This window comes from Bubalus bubalis, chromosome 21 (assembly GCF_019923935.1).
Source record: "Bubalus bubalis isolate 160015118507 breed Murrah chromosome 21, NDDB_SH_1, whole genome shotgun sequence".
Classification (NCBI taxonomy): Eukaryota; Metazoa; Chordata; class Mammalia; order Artiodactyla; family Bovidae; genus Bubalus; species Bubalus bubalis.
In genome coordinates this window covers 32,987,901-33,012,361 of record NC_059177.1, presented here as the reverse complement: position 1 = coordinate 33,012,361, position 24,461 = coordinate 32,987,901, and the positions used below count along the sequence as shown (strand labels likewise).

At 39.9% G+C, this 24,461-nt stretch overlaps 1 protein-coding gene across 4 annotated transcripts in view; it reads left to right on the top strand.

Annotated features, from left to right (window-relative positions):
* TAFA1 (TAFA chemokine like family member 1) overlaps positions 1–24,461 on the top strand; it is a 533,669-nt gene that overhangs the window by 400,175 nt on the left and 109,033 nt on the right. Inside the window, exon 3 of one of the 4 annotated variants that reach the window (XR_006547225.2) lies at positions 790–2,069. The exons of the other annotated variants lie outside the window; for them this stretch is intronic. The gene's annotated coding sequence lies outside the window, so the exon portion shown is untranslated. Of the gene's footprint in view, positions 1–789; positions 2,070–24,461 lie in introns of those variants that run through there. 4 annotated transcript variants of the gene reach the window in all.

Below are 24,461 nucleotides of genomic sequence, written 5' to 3'. Positions count from 1 at the left end.
ATGATGAACATTTTCCAACTTAATATATACTCTTTAAAAAACATTATTGTTAATAGCTACACAAATTTCAGGGTAGGATGTACCACCATTTATCTTACTTTCTTCCACTTTGGCATATTTATGATGTTTCATGCATTTCCCTTCTCATCCTAAAAATGGATAGAAATGAGTTTCTGTCCATGACAACAGTTGACAATCCAGATACCACTTTTGTCCTAAACATATTTTGTTCTACATAGTGCATTTCCCAGGGTAAGTGTTCCAATTGCTGTTATTTGCTTTCCTCTGAAATTGCAGGTCAGTTGCCTTTTTTGCAGTGTTTCCAAAAACAGAGGCACAGCTTGATTTTTCAAAATGCTTATATTGGATTGTTTGAAGATTCACAATCTGAGACCAGATTGTTTTAAACAGGGCCTACATTTAGCAGTATAATCTTAGCAACTCATTGAAAAGTATAATACATGATATTTGGAGAGATATTTAAGGAGTGGACTTTTAGTTTAAAAGTGATATTCTGTTGCCTAATAATACCAAAATACCAAAAATATACACTCAACAACCTAAATTTTGGCGTAGTCTTTTGCAGATATTTTAGAAAGCATTATACAATTGGATGTGTGCCTAGCACTATTCTGAAAGAATAGAGTTTGTTACACTAGAATTCACATCATGTTGTGTTTTTATTAATTATTCTATAACTCAGAATAAATGGAGTGGCCCCTTGCTCAAGATCTTTGGTTGAGATCAACTAAAAATGTAGTCTTTCCATAATCTCCTATTATTTTCCAGAGACTAAATTTAGAATACAATAAATAAGAAGATGATGGAAGAAGCATAATTATTTAAGAGAAGAATTTTTCCAAGCAGATGATGGAAAACAACAAAAAAACCTAATTTCTTGGAGGCTTGTGAAGTTGTATTTTATTATTCTAATTGATCTATAGTGGCATAAAAAGAGTATCAAAGTCTTAAAAATAATTGACTATAAATAGTAAGAATAATGATAATAGTAATGAAAAGAGTGGCTAACATTTTCTTGAAGGCTTACCATGTTTCCCTTTTGCAAGTCCTTAAAATCTGTTTATTCAGTTCTAACCCCAGCCCCATAAGGTGTAACCTTCGATTATTTCAGTTTTACTCACAGGAAATTGAGGCTCAGAAATTGAGTGACTTGCTCAAAATCTTATAGCCATAGTGGCGGAGCCAGAAGGTCTGCCTGGGCTATCTGACTCCAAGGGCCCCGTTTAGCAAGCATAGGCAAACCACAATCTAACACACACATGTTCTCTTCCAAAGGCTTTCTTGCAGAATGCCAAAATGTTTGAGTGAGAAGAGACAGACAGTGCAACTATGACAGATACTTACAGAAACATTCAGTATCTGGGGCAATACTTTCCCCTTCGCTTTCTGTGTCTTCGAAATGGTTGATTGATTACCCTTCCTAAGGTCATTGTCACTGAGCAATTAGAAGCATTTGTGTAAATAATGGCTTCAGTTTTGTAGAATGATTGAAGTGTCATTGTTTGGGAGGGGAGTGCGGAATAAAGTGACTGCTTGATGGGAAAATTGTCATGCAGTTGTCTCTATTTTGTATTTTATTTTCATGTAATTTATGTTTCTAACTTAGACAAATACGTGGAAAAAAAATCATTGTAACTACTGCTTAGTGAGGACTTTTCATTCACTGTGAAGTTTTAGTGTCAATATAAGTAAGAAAAATCTCCATGATAAGTTGATAGGCCTTCCTTTCTCATTCCTTGTAACTTATGACCATTTCAGTGACTGATTGCTAGCAAATTTTACCTGGTATTCTTGTCTTCTTACGCTGGGATTACCAGCCAGAGATAGCAGCAAGAAGAGACCGCCTCACATCATACAACTTTCTAACTTTCTCAGATACAGAAACCCCAGATTATTTTCCTTTTGACCATTAGTGTACAGTTAATACGATGAAAAAGGCATCATACTGCTGGCTGTTTTCTTAAAGAGAAACTTCCAAAATATATCACTACATTTTGTTCCCGGCTTATCACGACCGAGTTTCCAAGGTAAGAGCAGAAGAGACAAAAGGAAAGATACACAAAGACTCAGACCAGGAAAAGAAACAGAATTACAGGAAAGGAGGCCCACAGTCAGTGAACTGGAGGGACATACAAAGAACAGAGGGGCCTGGAAAGAGGAACCAAGGAAGAAGGGATAAAAGAAACAGAAGACAATGGATGCCTAGAAGGAATGTTAAAACATCTGTCCATGAAATTACTTCATTCATTTTTCCAGACAACTTATTTGTATTATCTCACAGCATATAACTAATTTTAACAAAATAAAGTGTTATTTGGTAGACTGAAACTTTATTTTTTTTCAAATTGTATTATTTGAGATTCCAGGACCAGAATGTCTCTAAAACTTGCTTCTGAAGATTGCTCCTTTGGAAAATACATAAGAAAATTTTCTTGACCACATGCCATTGTATTCCCATCATGAATATATAGATCAGAGAACTGAAGTAAATTTGAAATTCAGTAACAGTTTTTTGTAGAATACCATGAAATGCGTATGAGAAATACTGCATGTTATAGCCCCTTCTTAGCCTTCTAAAACATGATAGCGTATTAAAGGCTGAGAAGCTCTGCAGACCAGGAACCTGTAGAACTTTAGGCCAGTATTCCCTAACCGTATTTGACCATAGAACCCTCTCCTGTGTAACACTTGTTTATATCCTGCAGACCCAATGTTCCATGAAATGGACTTGGGACCATGTTGGTGTTAGACTGTTTAGACTGTGCTTTTGTTTTTGTTTCCAGGAGAGTGCTTTAGGTATTCCAAGACCAGCTGATAATTCCTTTGCCCATAACTCAGTGTTTTGCCAAAGACTGGCTTTTCCAAAGACCAAGCAGTGCACAACAGGTCTTGGCAGTAATGTGGTTTATCACATTTCAGTGACAAGTCAGGCTCAACTTAGGTTTGGAAAGCATCTAGCGAACTTCCAGGGAAATGCAGTATGAAAAAGCTTAAGCCCTTATTTTTATTCACACATATTAAATATTTTAGGGGACAGACAAGATGACCTATTTTGGTTCTGCCATTTGTTACTCAACATCCACACATAACAAATAATGAATTGCTATGGTGGACTAAAACACAGTAGCTGTCTATGGTCCCTTCATTACAATCCCTGTTTAAAGTTTTTCTCGCTCTTTCAAAGCAGACTTTGGCTTGTTTAATAGACAGAAGTCTGAGTTCAACTGGTTTCTTCACAAGCTGTTGCTGAAAGGAAATTTTATGGTTCTTGTTAGAAGAAGGTCTTTTATAGCATCATTAGTATAATTGTTGCATTTCTAAGCATAATTTCTGAATTGTGTACATTTTCTTTTGCTCCCCTCCTTGGCACCTATTCCTGCCCAGGTAGGTAAGGAATTCAAGTCTACATTAGTCAGAGCAATGAGAGGAAGGGCATACAAGAACTGACAGAGTTTTTAGACCATCTAATAAAAGTGCTGTTTCTCGATTTGTTCCTTGTCAGGATAAAGAGAAGGGTATTCAGTTTTCAGATAATCCCATACCTCTAAGTGTGGGTGTCACTTTTCATTTTTTGGTTTAAAGCCATAGGTTCCAACTCCGAGAGCCCACTGGCAGAAACTACTGTCAGACCTGTTCTTGGGTCCTTGGCTGAGCAGTGGGAAAATTGGCTTTGCTTGCTCTTTGATGGGACACTCCAGTTCCCACAGGATTCACCACTCCCTCTTACACACCAGGCTCTGACACATTGATATTGCTTACCTGATCCCTGAATACAGTGGAATGTATGGTTCCTGGCTCACAGAGCCATTTTCCTAGTATTCTAAAGCTAATAAGCATATCACTTGTTGGAAGAAATTTGCTCTTTCATATAAAAGTACTAACCTCGTGTAAATTCAAGTGCTATTGTTTAGTTGCTAAGTTGTGTCCAACTCTGTTGAACCCATGGACTATAGCCCACCAAGATCCTCTGTCCATGAGATTTCCCAGGCAAGAATACTGGAGTGGATTGCCATTTCCTTCTCCAGGGGATCTTGCCAAGTCAGGGATTGAACCCACATCTCCTGCATTGGCACACAGATTCTTTACCACTGAGCCACCAGGGAAGCATCATAAATGGAAATACATGTATCCAAAAACAGCAAAGAAAGGATCAAAATAAGAATAGTCCTCCTCCTCCCTTTTTCCACTAATCCTCTCACATCTTAATTGCCAGAGGGAATCATCATTACCATATTTCTGTGCATTCTTACAGATAATATCTGTGCACATGTAGGCTTATGGATATACACATGAAACTCAATAAATCAAAATGATATCACATTATTATTAAAATGGTCTTAACCTTTTTATTTTTAACATAAAAAATATCTTAAATACTTCACTTTTTCTGTAAAAGAATAGCTAGTAAACATGGAAAAAATGCTTAAACTCACTCAAGAGAAGAAATGTAAATTAAACTCTGAAATGTAATGTTTCAGTGGTCAGTTATATGCAGAGATGAAAGGTTTAGTAATATGCAGTATTAAGGGAAGAGAGAAAAATTACATATAAATTATACTCAATGATAAACAGCTTCCAAACTCAACTAGTTAGCCACTTTCCTTTATTTGGTTCACCGAAAAGGAGTAAGATAAATAGGAAAGTTTCTAATGAGACTGGATGTTTGGGGAACATAATACAAATCACAGGCATTATAACTCCTTGCCTTAACTTTATTTAGCCACAGTTCTTAGACATATAATTCACCACATTTCCTCAACAGGATTGGGTTCATGAATCTAGATATCACCTAATAAATCTCAGGATTTTGATGTCCTTTCCAGAGAGAAAACTAAATATGAAAGTATATTTAGTGCCTATTTCTTGTTTTTGTTCAGTTGCTAAGTCATGTCCAGTTCTTTGTGACTCCGTGGACTGCAACACACCAGTCCTCCTTGTCCCTCACTGTCTTCCGGAGTTTGCTCAAAACATTGTGCGCTGAGCTGGTGATGCAATCCAACCATCTCATCCTCTGCCAACCTTTTCTCTTTTTGCCTTCAATCTTTCCCAGCATCAGGGTCTTTTCCATGAGTCAGCTCTTCCCATCAGGTACCGAAATATTGGAGCTTCAGGATCAGTCCTTCCAATGAATAGTCGAGGTTGATTTCCTTTAGGACTGACTGGTTTAATCTCCTTGCTGTCCAAGGAACTCTCAAGATTCTTCTCAAGCACCACAATTCGAGAGTATTGGTTCTTTGGCCCTCAACCTTCTTTAAGTCCAACCGTCACATCCGTAGATGACTATTGGAAAAACTGTAGCTTTGACTGTACAGACTTTGGTTGGCAAAGTGATGTCTCTGCTTTTTAATACACCAAGCTTGTCATAGCTTTCCTTCCAAGGAGCAAGTGTCTTTTAATTCCGTGGCTGCAGTCACTGTCCTCAGTGCATTTAGAGCCCCAAAAAATAAAACCTGTCCCAGCTTCCACTTTTTCCCTTTCTATTTGCCACACTTGCACCTAGATGTAGTAAATCCTATTGTAAAGCCCATCTATGTAGCCACTTGAGAAACACAAAACTCTCTGCACAAACATTTGTCAGTGTGTAAGTTGGTGCACATGTGCGTGCATGTGCGTGTGTATGTGTGTAACTATGATGCAACATATCCCAAATCGTTGTCAGTTATCTAGCTGGAATATACTTGGTTACACAGAATTCCAAAATCATCAATAAGAAAATTTCCCTAACGTAGCTCCAAAGTCATTGCTTTCCATTTATCTACAATGAGCTCAGGTGTTTTCAAAGACCTGTTCTTGTCTGATATGAGAGCACCTTTAATCAATTTTTTTTTTTTTTTTAGAAAGGGGAAAAAGTATTGTTCTAAATCTATGGAGTCAGGTCCTCATCCCTCTAGCTTGGCTCCAGCCTAGATAAGGTAAGATTTCAGGGTCCTGTGTTATTAATGTGCTGTCCATATGAATAATGAGTGAGCCTGGTGAATTATTTCACACTTCTAGGAAAATCTATAGCCCTGTCCTTCTCTAACAGCACTGGAAGCTACTGAGATGCTGGTCCCTTTCTATGTGGAAGATTGTGATAACTTCATTTAGGAAAGTGGTAAAACTCTGTCCCCTTCTGAGGCCCATGTAGAAATGTATGCAGATGAATAGTAGTTTGAAAAATCAGTACTGTATTCTATCAAGCTCTTTGAAGTTTTGAGGGCCTGCTCCCAGCTTAAACAACAAGATGTGAATTACACACCACCCAGAGAAGAGATGCCCAAATGATCTTTATTAAGTTCAAAAGTCATTCAGAAACTCTGGTAGAAAATTGAAAGATGAGAATTTTTTGCCCTCAAACTGATATGGATGCCATGAGCCCAGGGAGGGAGAAAAGAAGGACCACATGAATAGGAAAACTGGTCCATGGGAGCACAGACAGACATGCCACTCCTGCCAGGGGTGTGTGTCACCACCTGTGGACCCATCTCTCCAGCTGCCAGCAAAAAAAACTACTACACGTAGTAGGTCAACACACTCTTCACATCCTTTTGGTTTCCTTCCAGTGAAGACCACCCATGAATAGAAGCTAGCTATTGCACACAAATAGTCCAACAGGAGTCATCACCACCTGCCTCTCTAGTCTTCCACTCTGCGTAGGTATGCTCCCAGGAAGTGAAAAAAGCAATCAGGGTCCTTAACTGGTGTGGTGGACATAGAAATGAAGTTCCACACACCAACCACACAAGACCAGTTGGAGTCAAAATCTCCAACTGAACTAGGATACTGATAGGACATTCTCACCTTCCCCAAGCCACGAGTTTTACTTATAAGCCCCGATGGTATTTAGTATTCTCATTATTGCTTCATTTAAAAGATTTAAGGGTAAAATTAAGTGGTATGCATGCTCAGTCACTCAATTGTGTCTGACTCTTTGCGACCTCATGGACTATAGCCCACCAGGCTTCTTTGTTCATGGGATTACCCTGGCAAGAACACTAGACTGCATTGCCACTTCCTTCTCCAGAGGATCTTCTCTGACTCAGGGATTGAATGCACATCTCCTGCGACTCCTCCATTGGCAGGTGGATTCTTTACCACTGAGTCACCTGGGAAGCCTTAAAATTCAATGGACTCAAATTCAAGGTCAGCAGTAATTACTTAGGCTGGTATAATGGTTGGGTGGTTAACTAGCCACTCATTCAAGGGAAGGTCACATTCCTTCAGATATAGAATGGCATGCTAGTGCGACTCAGAAATGATCATTCATGTTCCCCTTTGGTGCTTACATAGCAGTGTTGCTCTGTGCTGGGTACCCGTTCTCAGCAATCCTCTCAGTAGTGGCTCAAGTGAAAAGGGAAGTTATTGTGACAATATACTGGGATTAGCATAGAGTACCGAGAGCAGAGAGTGCACGGAGGAGGCCTCAAGGCAGCTAAAACTGAGGCGAGTCCATATGGGCTCATCACAGTGTTCACAGATGATGGTCACCTTTCCTCCTGGGCTCTTTCTGGATATCTGCTTCATTCTCTTACCTGTAAACAAGGGAGGTTAAGTCCATATCAGCTGGCAATGCTCTTATCACCTATATGGGACACAAGTTATAGTACGAATTTAAAACTGATCATTGTACTAGCTTATAATTATTGAGCTCTTAATACATGCTAGACCTGTGTTTTACTTTATGTATTTCTCATAACAGCAGCCTTATAAGACAGGTACTATTATTAACCCATTTTATAGAGGAAGAACCAAGTGTCTTAGAGAAGTTAAATCGTTTCTTCTAAGCATGGTAGCAGGAGATCTGAGACCCCAAATGAAGAACTGCTAGAAATGATGAGTAGGAGCCAGCACTGAAAACCTAGGTAGGAAAGGTTCAGAGTACCTCACACTTCATGTATTCCCTTCCTTGGGAATGACAGCTTCCCAAAGGCATCTTCAACATACACACTCATCATTCCCATCACATACCTTTCAAATCCATCATTTTCTCATCATCTCCTAATTTTAATACAGTATAAAGTTTTCTCTTGACCCTGATTAATCCCTCTGACAAAAATGTGCCCTAAGCACTTCTCCCTCTACCCCATCCCACTCCAAGTTCATCAACCAAGTTACAGCACCAGCTCCCGAGGCCTTTCCTCAAACCTATGCACCCAAATCGAACAGATACCCTTCTCTGTATCCCTGGCATATCCTGGATAATATTTGTCAGAATTTACCATAATGTAGTATAATTTTCTATTGACTTATGTCTAAAGACAGTCATCTGTTCACTCAGTAGTTCTTTTCAGAGCATTGACTATGTGCCAGGAATTATGCCAAACACATGTTCACGTAATGATGAACAAAGTTAGTCCCTCACTCTCATGGGAACTACAGTCCAGCCGGGACGACACATCTTACTCTCATCATACATCAGATTGTTGAAGTAGAAACTGCATGTTCTGGAGCAAAGGAATTCAGAGAGGATGTAATAACAAAGAGTCTCAAGGAGGCTGGGAAACTGAGACTTCTGGGAAGAAGTGACAAGAGGTCTGAGTTGTGACTTAAGCTTCTTGGGTAAAGAGAACAGCTGGGCAAAAGCCTTGGATTTTGATCAACAACTTGAGGAAATCATTGTGGTTTTCTCAAACAATAATGAGATCGTATGCCAGAAGAGGCTGAAAACATAGGCAGGGGTCAGACAATAGTGTTGTAATTGAGCTGAGCGTCTCCAGTTCTGAGTATAGTTCTTGAAACTGAGATGTGCTCTTCAAATGTTTAGGGAAGGCAGCAGTGCAGGAATCTGCTGGGGGAAATTGAATGATAAGTCAACTTGGAACTTGGTGAGTGAGGAAACAGCACTGAGAGTCCTCTACTTAGACAGAAATCTGCCTATGTAGTGCCTGACAACAGATTTTAAAAACTCCCTACTGACACTTGAGACAATGCCAAATCTAAGCAAATCAAATTGCCTTTTTGATAGCCCCATCTTCCACACACACTGTTATCCACATGGTTGCTGTCACCTGAATGTCTCAGTCTCGCTATGCTGAGCCAGTCACACCGCTACAAAGAATACTCACAACCACCTCCAAATCAAACAAGCAAAACTTTCTGATAGAAATTGCAAGTCACTGCTTTTCAATTCTACTGTCTGACTTGAGAAAATATTGTAACTACTAGGTTCATTATGCGAGAAGGCAATGGCAACCCACTCCAGTACTCTTGCCTGGAAAATCCCATGGGCGGAGGAGCCTGGTAGACTGTAGTCCATGGGGTCGTGAAGAGTTGGACACGACTGAGCGACTTCACTTTCACTTTTCACTTTCATGCATTGGAGAAGGAAATGGCAACCCACTCCAGTGTTCTTGCCTGGAGAATCGCAGGGACGGGGGAGCCTGGTGGGCTGCCGTCTATGGGGTTGCACAGAGTCGGACGCGACTGAAACGACTTAGCAGCAGCAGCTGGTTCATTATATCAGACAGGGCATCAGGGTAAAGGGCTGATAATTTGAGGTATATTTAAACATGGCAACTAACTACAGGCTCATGTTAGTTTATTTTCTTCCTGATTAACCTATATGTTCTTTGACTCTAGTTCATTTCATTACAAATGTATAATGCCCTGATCTATGTAGCAAAAAAGGAAAAGAAAACTTCCCTAACACATATACCCAATGGATGCCTGACAAACCCATTCCTGAAATCTGAGGTAGTGTGTAAAAATTCAGATGGATTCAGATTATATAAGTCTATTTTGTGAAGAGGGAAATAATGAGAAAATTGTTTCTTACTTTACTGAGTCCTGCTCCCTTCAAAATCCTCAAGCACATAGAGTTGAAAAGCAGTATAATAAAGCCACAAGCACACTATAAAAATTCTCCACTGTACTAAGAGCCCTTATAGATAAAGGATAATAATGACTGCAGGAACTGGAAGTTGGAGAGCACCATGTGTTAGGTACCCTGCTGAGAACTTTTCCAGCATTTTCATGTTAGAACTTTACAACAGCACGAGATGGGTACTGTGATGATTATCCCTGTTAACAGATTCATCCATAGAGCCTCATCTTATCCTGCACTTCAAATTGCTGAATTAATGGACATTAAGGAGCTTGACTTTACTTATCCTTCTCCTTGTGTTTGTATGCTGAGAAGTTTTATTCCATTTTAATGCAAATTAAAAGGAAGACCTCAAGTAGAGGTATATTCCATCACTGATTATTCCTACTGTTCCAGGTGGAGACAAAATATATGTAAAAAGAAAATTTACATAGAAATTTTGATCAAAGGCAGAGTTTTTCAGTGCACTCAATTATTCAGATGGATAAATGTTACACATGATCTTGCAGCCTGCTGACTGACTGATTTTTGGTATGTCTTTAAGAGTTAATACCGTTTGTCTAAAGCCTGTCATTTTTGACAATATCGTCTTGCAGAATCTGTAGCCTTCAAGAGAAAAATGTCTAATTCTACCTTGTAAGCCAAAAATGATAGAGAAAATGGCCCAGGAAAATGCCCACATACCGAAGATTCATTCCACAAACACCGTTGATACTGAGCATCAGAAACAGAGTGACCTAATGATTATGAGATCTAGGGGAGATGACAGTAAATGGGTGATTTCAAGACTATACGAGAAGGATTAGCCCAGAGCAGTCTGAGAGCCAAGGTGAGGGTATTAACCCATGGTAGGGAAGGGCTCTAGATGGTTTCCCTGCAGAATTAACATCCAAACTGAGACCTGACTAAGCAGGTAAGATGATACAGTAGTATGTTCAAGGCAGAGGAACAGTATATGTACAAGTGTGGAGTCAACAATGGGCCTTGTGGATCCAGAGAAGTGAAAGATGCTTAGTGTGCCTGGAGAGAGAAGACCATGGATTAGGTCTGGAAGAGGTGAGACCAGAGCATTCCCTAGTATGAACTCATGCAGCATCCTGGTAATCAAGATGAGGCATTGGAACTCTGTCCAAAAGTGGTGGAGTCTGGTGCTAAAGAATTTTATGCTGATAAATGACATAATTCAATTTCCTGAGAGTTTTTCACTACCTAGTAAAGGAATCAAAAACATTGCTTCTACCATAGCTCCTATTCATTGTACTTAAACTTATCTTTCTAAGCAATAGAAAGATTAAACCCAAGAAATGCCAAAAAAGATGCAAGTCAATTCTGATATTTAAGTCAATGCTCACTCAGCAAAGGTGCATCAAATTTGCTGGCAAAAAAAAAAAAAAAAACTCAGAGTGAAGATTATGCAAGAGGACATGCATCCCAAAGGAAACCTGAGCATCTAATTAGCTGGCAGACTGGAAAGCCCTGACTTGTGCATATTCAAAAGGTCTAGGACAAGAGTCCAAGGTTCTTCAGGAAAACTTGTGGTAATGCATCAAGATCACGATGGCAAGAGGAGAGTTGATTCCACTTAGAAATAAAAAGTGAGAAAGACTGGGTGGATGATGTCTTAACCATGGGAAGAGGAGATACTTCACACGAGGAGGATCAAAGGGTACTGTGAAATCACCCAGCTGCACATTACAGTCATCAGAGAGGTTCTTAAAAACACCAACGTCTTGACCACATCCTTAAGTATTTTTATTTCATTAAGATAGGGTGGGACCTGAGTATTTGTATTCTTGGAAAGCTCCACAAGGACACTAAAATGTAAGCAGATTTGAAAACCAAAGGTGTCACAGCCCAGAGCATGGGCTGAGGAGGAAAGCAGTGTGAGTTGGAATTCCAGCTCTTTCTAGAAATACTTATTTTGCTCTTTATATTTTTTATTTGCAAGCATCCCATGAAACATTAAAGGTGGCTTTATATGGATATATCCAACACAGCAAGATAAAGATAAAATGTACAGATACGAAGGAAATTTAACTCTTACCCCTCTGTCCTTAGTTTCCTCATCTGTAAAAATGGGAAAAATTAATAGCATGTCTCTGATAGGATCAGCAAGGATTACATGAGTTAATGAACAAAGTGATTTACAAATTCCTGGCAGATAGGTGCTCAATAAATGGAAGCTGGTAAAGAATCCGCCTACAATGAAGGAGACCCCAGTTCAATTCCTGGGTTGGGATGATCCCCTGGAGAAGAGATAGGCTACCCACTCAAGTATTCATGGGCTTCCCCCATGGCTCAGATGATAAAGAATCCACCTGCAATGTGGGAGACCTGGGTTCAATCCCTGGGTTGGGAAGATCCCCTGGAGGAGGGCATGGCAACCCACTGTGGTATTTTTGCCTGGAGAATCCCCATGGAAAGAAGAACCTGGAGGGCTACAGTCCATGGGGTTACAAAGAGTCAGACATGACTGAACAATTAAGCACAGCACATTTTTCTTAAACCAGATCTAGGTAATAGGAGAAACAACGACAGGGAGATGGAAATCACAAGGCATATTCCAAGGACACCAATTAGTTTGGTTAGTGCTTCAGAGAATAATGGGGGCTTCCCTGGTGGCTCAGATCTTAAAACACCTGCCTGCAGTGCAGGAGACTCAGGTTCAATCCTTGGGTCAGGACAATCCCCTGGAGAAGGAAATGGCAACCCACTCCAGCATTCTTGCCTGGAAAATCCCATGGTCAGAGGAGCCTGATAGATTACAGTCCATGGGGTTACAAAGAGTCAGACACGACTAAGGGACTTCACTTTCACTTTCTTTCAGAGAATAATAGAAAAAACCATTTAGAAAGGCAAGTTGGGGCCAAATTGCTTTCATGAGTTCCAAGCTAATGTTGGAATATGAACAAGTGTTCATTAATGGATCATCTAATAACTGTCCCCAAATATGAGGCAAGGAGGTATACACTGTACAAAATAGAATAAATTCAAGGGTTGCTCAGAGTCTACTCCAAAACTTGGACTTTGATTTGAATTTAACACAAATGTGGAACCAACAGATGTCTCTGAAGAGTTGAGATCAAATCAACATAGAGCTTCAAAAATGAACAGTGAGTCATCGGACATTAATAATCCCTGGTGTCCCAATGCTCGTCTTCCTGACACCTTGGCTCTCATTCACATAGTCAACTCCATTTATGTTGTCCAGATACAACCCACTTTATTAGGAACCTCTAAATAGTGCTGGGAATGATTTCTGCTCCTTTCCCTTTTCATTTATAAATATTTCTGAAAACGAGTAAAGGTGACTTAGATGGATGCACCGAACAGAGCAGGGAGAGATAAAATGTAATACAAATGTGAAAGAAGTCAGGAGGCAGGGAATATGCGGGTAGGAGACTTCAGAGGAGACCTTAAGGGACATGAAGATGCTGAGAGTAGGCCATAAGGACCTATAAATATGCCAGCAGTGGGGTGCAAATTGGTTTAAAGCCTTCTAACAGACAATGTAAAGAAGGAAACAAGATGGGTTACAAGATTCAGAAGGTCCCCAGCTTAATCCAGGCAACTGCTGAAGAGAGAAATAGCTCTTTCTGGAACACTGCTAGAGAAAACCATCTCCAGATCTAAATAATGAGGCTACTGTGTAAAACTGTAATAACGGCATCCACATCCACGCACCCTAGTAGAACGTATGACACGTAGTGGCCACCAATACATATTGAGTGAATAAATTATAGAGGAAAGGAAGCAGGGAGGGGACCTGTCCCATACATCACTAAATTCATGGGATGCTCTGCCATTCCTCGTGTGGGCTGAGGGACTCCCACCAGTCAATAAAAGTAATTGTGAAGGTTGTGTGTGCAAAATGGCCCAGTGCAGGCATCAGTACTCAGCTAGTCTGGCTGAAACCAGAAATAGATAATAGTGCCTATGGAAGGAATCCACTAGGCACTATAATCTATAGTGACAGACAATCTTCCCTAAAGACTTTCTCTCCACTGAGCATCTGCCAAGTGTTGAGGGGCAGTAATTTGATCTTATACTCCTCTATAACTCCAGCTGCTGGCTTTGTGTACTTAATATGATAGCATTCTACTTCTCACCTACAGCCCAACTAATCTGTGTGTACCTGAACAGCAGGGGGCTCTCCTCCAGGTGGAGATTCAGAAGTCTCCATCCTTCCATATTGTGGCTCTGCTAGTATGGCTGCTGGGGGCATCCACACCAAGGGCAGACAGGGAAGAAGGCCCACTGATTTCTTAGCCAGCCTGGCCCAGAAATGGCTCACCTCACTTCTACTCACATTGCCTTAGTGAATGGTCCTACCCTGTTGTAAGACAGTTGGAAAACAGAATCCCTAGTAAGGCAGGCTCTTCCCAGTTATATCCCTTGCTCCAAGCCAAAATAAGACAGGAGCTCTGGAAGGCAGCTTCAATACTTATCTCTAGTCACCCATTATATCCTCATATACACAAAATAAACTTCCTGTCACCCAAAGAGACCGCCTGAAGTTGAGGGTCTCCGGGTTGTGCGTAGTTTCTTCATCAGGTCTAAATGCGACTCCTCTTATAGTCTGGCCTCCTAAAACCATTACAGGCATAATCTGTGCTTCACCCAAGCTCACATACTAAATATATAGGTGCAGCATTAGTTTAAACACTCTCTTTCAGAGGAGGAAAGAAAGAAGGAAAAACAGCAGTCACGCCATTTTCTAACAATATAAAGTCCTGCTCAGTGGGCATTGTCGGGACTACTACCTAGGGACTGTGGCAGGGTTTCTGGTCCCTCTCTCCCCGTGGCCCTGCTTCTGCCTTCTGGCTCTTTGTCCTTGTCCTTCATCCTCCATGGCATCATCTGAAGGGAGTGGCAGGCAACGTGTCCTCCTTGTGGCTCTGTAGCATTTACAGCATACATCTTATTCATACAAATTTGGGAGCCCAAGAGTTGATTTAAGTGCAAACAGCTAGTTTTTTTAACCTCTGAGCAGAGTTCCCTCAAACACTCAGAAGGCTCCGATATACATTTTTTTCCCACTAGTGACCACTTCCAATGTTATTTCTTAGAAACAGTTCTCAAGTCTGCTTTATTTCTTTGCTCTCTCACCGTCCTTGTCACGTACAATTTCCACTCATGTGCCATTGGACAAGAGTAGTCACACGACCCTTCCTGAATGAAGCGAGCCTGGGAAATGTAGTTCTCATCTGAGCTTATCAGTAACAGTGCAATACAGTGGAAGGGATTGCAAATATTAGATGAAGAGCTGACCATTGGAAAAAATCTCTCTGAGAATATTTGCATAAATATAAATAGTCTTTGATGTACATGTAATATACAATGCTCCCATTGCTCTTCTTTTAATTAAAATGAATCTGAGTTCAAGTCCTACCTTCATCATTTGCAATCCCTAAAAGCTTAAGTAAGCATTGCTCTGTCCCTTCTGAATATCACATATTTCATAAGATTGTTTTATATAATAATATATTTAAATGACAAATTATGTAAAATTATGTCCAGTAATTTTAAATGAGTGACATTATCTTGATAATTACAGTCACTGTCTGTATTTAAGATTTGTAGTAACCCAATGATAATGAAACAGGACTCTGATGTGCTCTTATTTACATCTTTAAGGCATTTCATGCTTTATAAACTTTGCATTTTGAGCACTCTATTTCCTTTTTGGCAAAACTAACAGATTTACTAAGACACTTGCTTAGCAGTTTATGTATAATACATGGTCTATCTCTGCTATTTTAATTTTGCATTTTATGAAAGTGTTATCAAACACCCCAGTCCTGTTGGAAGAAAATCTTCTGACTGGACACCAAACAATGTATAATTTGATCCAAATTTGTATGGCGATAAGATGCACACCTTTGTAGAATTTAGTACTGAAAAGTTATCTGCTTTACAGGATTATTGTTTTAATCAGTCAACAAATGAACAAATGATCTATGCAATGAAGTATGGGCAAACTAATTTTCTCAGAGGAATTCTCCATGGATAATTTATATTGAACAAATATATAAACACGGGTGCAGTTGCAGACATTAAAATTAGCATTCAGCATGAACAGTTTTTGAAATGAATTCTAGCTGTAAAGTGGGTAAGAGAGAATTCTATTTGGACGAGACATATGGTCCCCTAGGCTAAAGCAGTGGTTCTCATGCATCAGAATCACCTAGTGTGTTGGCTCTCATCTTCAGGGTTTCTGATTCTATACATCTACGCTCAGAAATACACATTTCTAAAGTATTCTAGTGATGTTGCTGCTGCTGCTCTTGAGATCCCTCTGGGAGACTCACCAGTCCAAAGTCTAGGTCAGCAAACAACATCTTGCACCCCAGTCTGACCCACCATTTGTCTTGTAAATAAAGCTTTATTGGAACACAGCCATTCTCATTTGTTTATGCATTGTCCGTGGCTGTTTTCACACTATAATGGCAGAGATGAATAGTCTCAACAGAAACCATATGGCCTGCAGAGCCAAAGATATTGAGTATCTGTTCCTTTGCAGAACATTGGCAGACCCCTGGCTAAAGAATAGGGAAGTGAGAGTAGAAGATGGCAAGAGACCTGGCCTTTGCCTTTTCATTTCAGTTCCTTTTATTGCCTTGAGTTAGGGATTCACTATGAGCTCTTCAGCAGCGCAGTCAATTATGAGGACAAATCATTTATATATGCCTGTCATTAAGGGATGAAAATGAAAGGGAATTGAATTATACACTTCAGTACCCAGTTGCTACTAGATGGATAGAAGGCTGACATCTAAAAAGAATCACAAAGTCAGCTTTTTTCTGAAACCTTTCACTCCTGGAAAGACCCAGTTGTTAGCTTTCCCTCCCAAGATGATGGAGAGGCTCCATCAGTGTCAAGAATGGTTCGCTGTCACGTCCAGTTAATCAGGCACCCATGCCCACCCGCAGTTGAAACACCGCAAGTAAAACAAGGTGTCCATTGGACAGAACCACGTGATCTGACAATCGCTACTTGATGAGGTCATCTTCAGTGGCATAGACCAGTCAAAAGAGAGACAGCTGTTTCTTTGTGGTGACCCCCTGGCTTTTGATCTGCCCATTGCATTTTTGAGTCTAACAGTGAATGTTGAAGGATCAGATTCTCTTTGGTGGTAGTAAGTCATTTGCTGTCACCATTTGGGTAAGAAACCTTGAGTGGACTTTTGTGGTGTTGGAATGATGTCCCACACTTTGAAAGTGAGGAGTAGGAAAGGAAACTAGCATTCATAGAATATCCCTAAATATGTCATGTACTCTCCTTATATCTGCTCAGGTAAGCTCCAGTACACATCACGGCAGCCCCATGGAGTTTGCTGTAGCATATTATATTCCACAGAAAGAAAAACTGAGCTGTAAATTATTAAACAGACTTCCTCGGCTTCACCCACTACTCAATGCCAGAGCAGGATTGAACTGTGGACTAACAACCACCAAACTAGTGGCTGTTCTACTCCACCCGCTGCAAATTCCCAACCCTGAATTTTCTGGATGGGATCACAATGTGGCACTCATTCTACTGGTGTGCCTCTTGTCTACTCTGTAGAAATGCCTGGCCCCAGTCACCTGTGACCATTGTCCCTCAACTCTCTAGTTTATGGTCTGATTATTAACAAGGGAAAAGTTCATGTTAGAGATGTAAACAACAGTTGATGAGTATGGACGGTGGTTGAAAATGATAAAAATATGTTTTCATACAGTCGTGTCACTGAGAAGCATGGAGAAGTATAGCCAGGCCCGTCAACAGAATTAATTTCAATACTCAAAAATAAGTTCCATCTCTTGAGTCACCTCTTATCAATAAACACAATGTATTTAGAAGGATTCTGGAGCTACGCTCTAGCTTGGTAGGAAAGAATATGATAAACAGTAATCAGAAGGATAAAACATAACACACAACTTGACAGGTATGGGACCAAACATTTTAAACATATTTACTTGGTTATTCTTGAAATAATCCTATAAAATAAGTTCAAATGAGGGAACTAAAGTACCAAGGTTAAACGATTTGCCCGATCCACAGATTCAGTGATATTAAGTAGCAGAGCTGGGCTGTGAGCCCAGGAATCCAGCTACAGAGTTTGTGGAGCGTGTGGTCATTTCTGGAAGAAGGAACAGGAGGGTATACATCCCAGGGGTACCCTCCTACTGAAGGGGGTCCCATATCTGCTTTGTACCATGGAGCCCTTAACCATCTTGTAAGACCCATTAACCCCTTCTTAGAATAATGTTTTAAATGCATAAAACAAAACTAAGAAATAAATATTAATTTAATATATATAAATATATATTAATTTAATATATATTTAATTATATTACTAAACATATATATTTAATTAAATATATAGCAGCAGCTGCCTGGAGAATTCCATGGACAGAGTAGCCTGACAGGCTATAGTCCATGGAGTCACAAAGACTTGGACACGACTGAGCAACGAACACTTTCACTATACATTTATTAATTAATATAATATATTAAAATTCACTTGTTAAACTATTTTTAGAAGTAAATTTCTGAGAGAATAACATACATGCTCCTTCATTAATACAAAAAGTTACAAGAGCCATCAATGAATCTAAAACCAGTTGTAATTTGGAATAATGAAGAGCATAAACTACATTTTAAAGAAGCTCTAACAACTGTACTGTGATATGAAAACCTTTGTGATTTCCATTTGTGACAGACTGAGTCACAGCCTGCTGATTCTAGTGTGGTTTGTTGCCTTCTTAGATAATTGAAGGAGATGCTAAATTTCTGTTAAAGGTTAATGAAAGTGAAGATGTCATTTTTTCTTCCCACTTAAGGTCACAGACCCTCTAAATTCTATCCACTGTGACTAAACTGCATTAAGAGTAGCTCTGATGTTATAAAAGGAAAACTGAATATGAAAGTTAGAGTAGAATTTAATAACTTCTTTGTAATTGTGTCACCTGAATACATCTCCTGCTGCCGCTGCTGCTGCTGCTAAGTCACTTCAGTCGTGTCCGATTCTGTGCAACCCCATAGACGGCAGCCCACCAGGCTCCCCCGTCCCTGTGATTCTCCAGGCAAGAACACTGGAGTGGGTTGCCATTTCCTTCTCCAATGCAGGAAAGTGAAAAGTGAAAGTGAAGTCTCTCAGTCATGTCCGACTCTTAGCGACCTCATGGACGGCAGCCCACCAGGCTCCTCCATCCATAGGATTTTCCAGGCAAGAGTACTGGAGTGGGGTGCCATTGCCTTCTCCGGAATACATCTCCTAGCCTCTCTGAATTTTCATTTTCTCACTGTAAAATGGGAATAAACCTCTCTTATGGGACCAATGTAAAAGGAAAAAAACAACACAGTTGGAAATGACTCTATGATGTATAAACCCTTTTTTCTAAGAGATCTTGATTATTACTTGAGAAGCAAACTATACAGTGGTATAAGAATGTGGGCTGCCTGTTACTCAGCTTCCATTCTTACTGTTAAAAAAAATTTTTATTGGCTGCCTACTGTGTGTCCACACTGGGATAGGTTTTGCTCTGAAGCATAAATGAATGAGAGAGGTTACTGCCTTTAATGAGGTTGCATTCTACTGTGGGAAATATAGTCACATCTCCATGAAATGGTGAAGGAAGTGCAGTGGAGGAGGAGATGCACGGAGAAGAGGCTGAGCGGGCTTCCTGTAGGAGGTTATGCACCAAGCCCTCATGTGAATAGAAGTTAAGCAATTAAACAGATAGGTTACTGTTAGAGGGGACAGTATAATAAGCAGTACAAAAGTAAGATATGAGCTTATGAATGCAGGAAATGAGACTCATTTTTGCCATTGCCAGAGCATAAAGCTCTAGAGAGGAGAGGCATTTTTGAGCAATAAGAAGAGAAAGGTTGAGGTTCAAACATGGTAGTTCTTACCTTCTGTGCTAAGGGTCTTGGACTGTATTCCATAGGGAATGGAACACCCTCATGTCTTTGCATAGATGATTTATCTGGTCAAATCAATGTTTTTGGAAGAGATTACAAATTAGTGACCTTCTGAAAAAATCTAGTTTACATATGTATTTGGCAGTATATTGAATTTTTTAAATTCTTCATGTGTTTAAAAATCAGGAGACTATACTTCCTCCAAAAAATTGAAAGATCCAGCATCCCTGACTTCCTGTTCCATTTGGCTTCTATGGCAGAAGCTAACTGGTGATTGTCGAATTTAGACTGCATGTGGGCTCTCCAGGTGGCCTTGATCCCTCTACTCTTTGTATCTTTGCCAACACTGAGCCCAAATAAGCGAGGCCATTTATCATCAGGTTCACTGCACATTTTTCTCATAGCAAAGAAATGTATCTCCATACTTATATCTGTGTCAAAAGTGGGAAAGTGAAAAATAGATCAAGAGGACCATGCACTTCAAGCAAAATGGGAAAGACAGTATTTCCTTTCTTACACTAGCAAGCTTCACTCATTCACAATGCCTGACTTTGAGCTTGACATTTGAGTTTGCAGCTCTTCTTACCAAAGTCATCATCATGGACTGATGGACTCCTAGAGGATGGATTTTATGAAGCAAAACTAGAGGCAGGAAGAACAATTGGCTGATGGCTAGGATGCAGATAAGGAATAAGAGTGAGAGTTAAAACTATGGTGCTGAGTTTGGAAAGGAGAGTGGATTTACATAGTCCACAGGTGATACAATCACAGGGTTCATGGTTCATTGACTCTGAGGTTGAGAGAAGAAAAGGATGATTTCTCTGGTTCTACTTTGTACAGTAGAGGCTGCTGGTGGTACAATAGGAGAGCCAAATTAGGATGAAGAATATGAAATCCATTTCGGATTGGACATAAATTGTGACACAAAGTATCAGTATTGAGTAGAAATTTGCATACATGAGCATGAAATTAGCAGAGAGATCTGGGTTAAAAGTTTGGATTTGACTAGTCAGAAGAGACAATTTGTAAGTGGATCCATAAGAATGAATTCCATCAGTCAGGGAGAGTCTGAGGTTCAAGAATGGCATGTGGGCAGATGCCCCAAGAAGCAGTACATTTAAGGAGTATATCCCACAAAATAGACACAGAAAAAAAAAAGGCAGAGAAGAATGAAAATAATCTTGACATAAGGGTGTAATGGAGGCCAGGAAGCAGATTTTAAAGAAGTATCAAACGAAACAAAAAGTGAAGTTGGTCCATTCATTTGGGAAATTTGGAGTTTGTTGTTAATCTCAGTGAAAGTACTTACAGTGACATTTTAAGGACAATGGAAGATAACAATAATAATTACATAGCAGTTATTACATGGCTGCAGAGTCCTAAGTGTTCTACATTTTAACTCAATTAAAACAATAACCTTATGAGACACTACGTTTGTCCCTGTGATACAATGAGAAAACTGAGGGACAGAGATATCATATAATTTTCCCAAGAAAACAGCAAGGAAGTGATAGAACCAAAGTTTTAAACTCAGGAAATCTACTCAAGAGTCCAGATCTTGACTTTACTCCTATTGGACTATCTTTTCACACCACAGTGGGTAATAAATAGTATGATTCAGTTTATGCCTATTGTCTCAACATCCTACCAAAGAATCAGCTTTCCAGATTAAATGATAAATTCCATCTGATCACTCCACTCATGTAATGAATGGACAGACAGGAAATGAGTACAGTGAGCCTCAACAGTTCTTTGAACCACACTGCATCACAGTTCATAAGTTCTCGAGAAATATTTGTTAAATCAATATGTGAGAAATTTTGGCTACAAGAGGAGAAGAGAAATTAGTACAGAATGGTAAAGACTTGAACATATTAATCAAATTTAAAGGAACTTGCCAGAAGGGGAAAAACTTGTGAAAATACACCAGGAAGTAAGTGACTGATTCAGTGATGTCTCAAAGGGAGAAACAGAGGGTGCTAAAGGCATTCCTTCATCACAAAGAAAATAAAGGTTATAATATCTTTATTCCTGAACTCATATTCCTGTGAGAATTGGACCACAAAGAAGATTGTGCATCGAAGAAGTGATGCTTTCAATCTATGGTGTTGGAGAAGACTCTTGAGAGTGCCTTGGACAGCAAGGAGATCCAACCAGTCAATTCTAAATGGCAACCCACTCCAGTAATCTTGCCTGGAAAATTCCATGGACTGAGAAGCCTGGTAGGCTACAATCCATGGGGTTGCAAAAGAGTTGGACATGACTGAGCAACTTCACTCACTTCACTAATTCATTAGAAGGACTGATGCTGAAGCTGAAGCTCAAATACTTTGGCCACCTGATACGAAGAGCTGACCCATTGGAAAAGACCCTGATGCTGGAAAAGACTGAAGACAGGAGGAGAAGGGGTTGACAGAGGATGAGATGGCATCACTGACTCAATGGACATGACTTTGAGCAAACTCCAGAAAATGGTGAAGGACAGGGAAGCCTAGCATGCTGCAGTTCATGTGGTTGCAAAGAATCAGACATGACTTAGCAACTGAACAACATATTCCTGTCATTTTCTCTCTCCATCTGTACTTTATTGAGTACTTATGTTATAAGCATGGAGGGACAGGCTTTGAAAAAGAATCAGGAGAAAAACCTCTGCCAAAAAACCTCTACAACGGGAAAAACAGAGGTACGTAGGTATAAAGACATGTAGAGACAGAGGATGGAAAGCTGCCAAAGACCTTAGGGATGAATTAGACTCTTTCCATAAGAGAGGGGTGAGAGCCATCTGCCAAGAGAGAGTTGTGTGAGCTTGAGGATAGACATGGGAGACTTGGAAGAGTCAATGACCCATTGAAAAATGAGATGAGAGAGTTAGCTGATATATATAAGGGATAAAGAGCAGTTCTGATGGCCTAGTGTTTGAGACTAAATATTTTATGGTAAAAATATGAGTGTAGTTCTGTTTCTGCATCAAGGTTTTTCTGGGCACATGTGATGGTAGGTTAGAACTATGAAGGAATCCAGGTAGGTTTTGAGGGAGTAGCCCAGATAACCACCCAAGAAAGAAAGAGAAGCCAGGGGTAGGGAAGATGGGGTTGGAGAATAGGAATTTAACTCCCAAAAGGCAAGTTACTTTCTCTTATACCCAGCTTCAGTGGAATGTATCCACTACTATCCTTACGCAGCCATGGAGAGCACACTGAACACGGAACTTTTATTCAGCTCCAAAACATGTATCTTATTCTCCAGATAATGGCCCATGTTGTGTGTTGAGTAGCCATATGAGTGTAAATACTGGACCAAAATGAAGACTTGACATTAGTGTGCCCAGTCAAAGAGGACATTCTTGTCTTCCACCAGGGAGATGTTCCTGGGTGAGTGCAAAATTGATTGTAAATCACTTGTGTTGTTTTCTAGATATTGAACATGCCCATTTAACATAGTTAATGTGTTTCTGACATTCACACAGTGTCTAGCAAGCTTTGGACAATCATTATTTAAAGCATTTTACTGAAAGTACCCCTGAGTAGTTCCTAAACATTGCATTCTTTTTCAATCAATTCTGAACATCCCTGAAGAGGGAATTGTAAATGTTGAATACTGTAGTTGTCAATCATGGGCTCATTCACTCTCCTCTTTGAATGATAATAGAAATCCATTTGAAACCCTACAAGTAGCCAGATACTCATTTTTTCCCTCATTGCTATGGCATTGCTTTATTTCACTAAGATTGAGAAATTGGATTAATCTCTAGGGACATAAGTGCTCGCTAACCTTGAGAGCTACCCAACTCAAGATTTTCCAATGCTTTTTTAAGAATAATGGGGTTTGAGTGGATCAGAGGCAGTGCCCCAAACCCTCTGTCTTGACAAGAGAGCCATTGCAGACAGCTCTTACCCTCGTGTAATTTGTGCTGGGAGTGACAGGTTGTACATTAGGACATGAAAATATCTCCAATCAGAAAATCCAGCATGTTTCAAAAATGACAGAAATTGTGCATGTTATAAACACAAGTCTTCCTCAAGCCACTTTTCACTCCGATTCTGATCAACATGCATACTGTAGTCTCATACACAGCGACTGGTGCCCAAAATGAGATGACGGAGTGTAAGTGTGCTTGAACCAGCAAGTGAGTAGCAGTGTGAAGTAGCAACAGCATTGTGAGTGTAGAATACAAATGCAAACCTCTTTATCCTCAATTATATTTTGATACATTCTTTGCATAGAATATCAGGGCCATCTAATGAGAAAATGTGCAGCTAGGCCATTTGGCAATGAGCAACAGATTTTGTGTAAGCATCTGGCACAAGAATAATTTGACAAACAGCAATATGCCAAAATTGTGTTAGATAACTTCTAAAGAACTATTTGTCAAGCTGAATCCTCATTATTCCTGGGATGTTATTCATCAACCCCATGATTTAAATGACAATTAGCCACACCATTTACATTGTAGTCAGGGCGTGCACATTTCCCATAATCCTCTGCTTGCTAATTTTTTATTGGTAAAAATGCAGTAACTTCTACAGCTTCTCACCTTGGCACTCTGCTGGAAATCTGAACTCAACTTCTGAGTGCACCTGAATAAATGAAGCTTAAGGAGGAGGACTGAAATGAAAAATTATTTCTTTGCACATCCCATGGAAGTTGAAGTAGGTTAACAGATGTTCGTTACCAATGGGGCACCTTTAGCAACTTGGAAATTTACAGCCATGACTGCAATAGTGTTTTT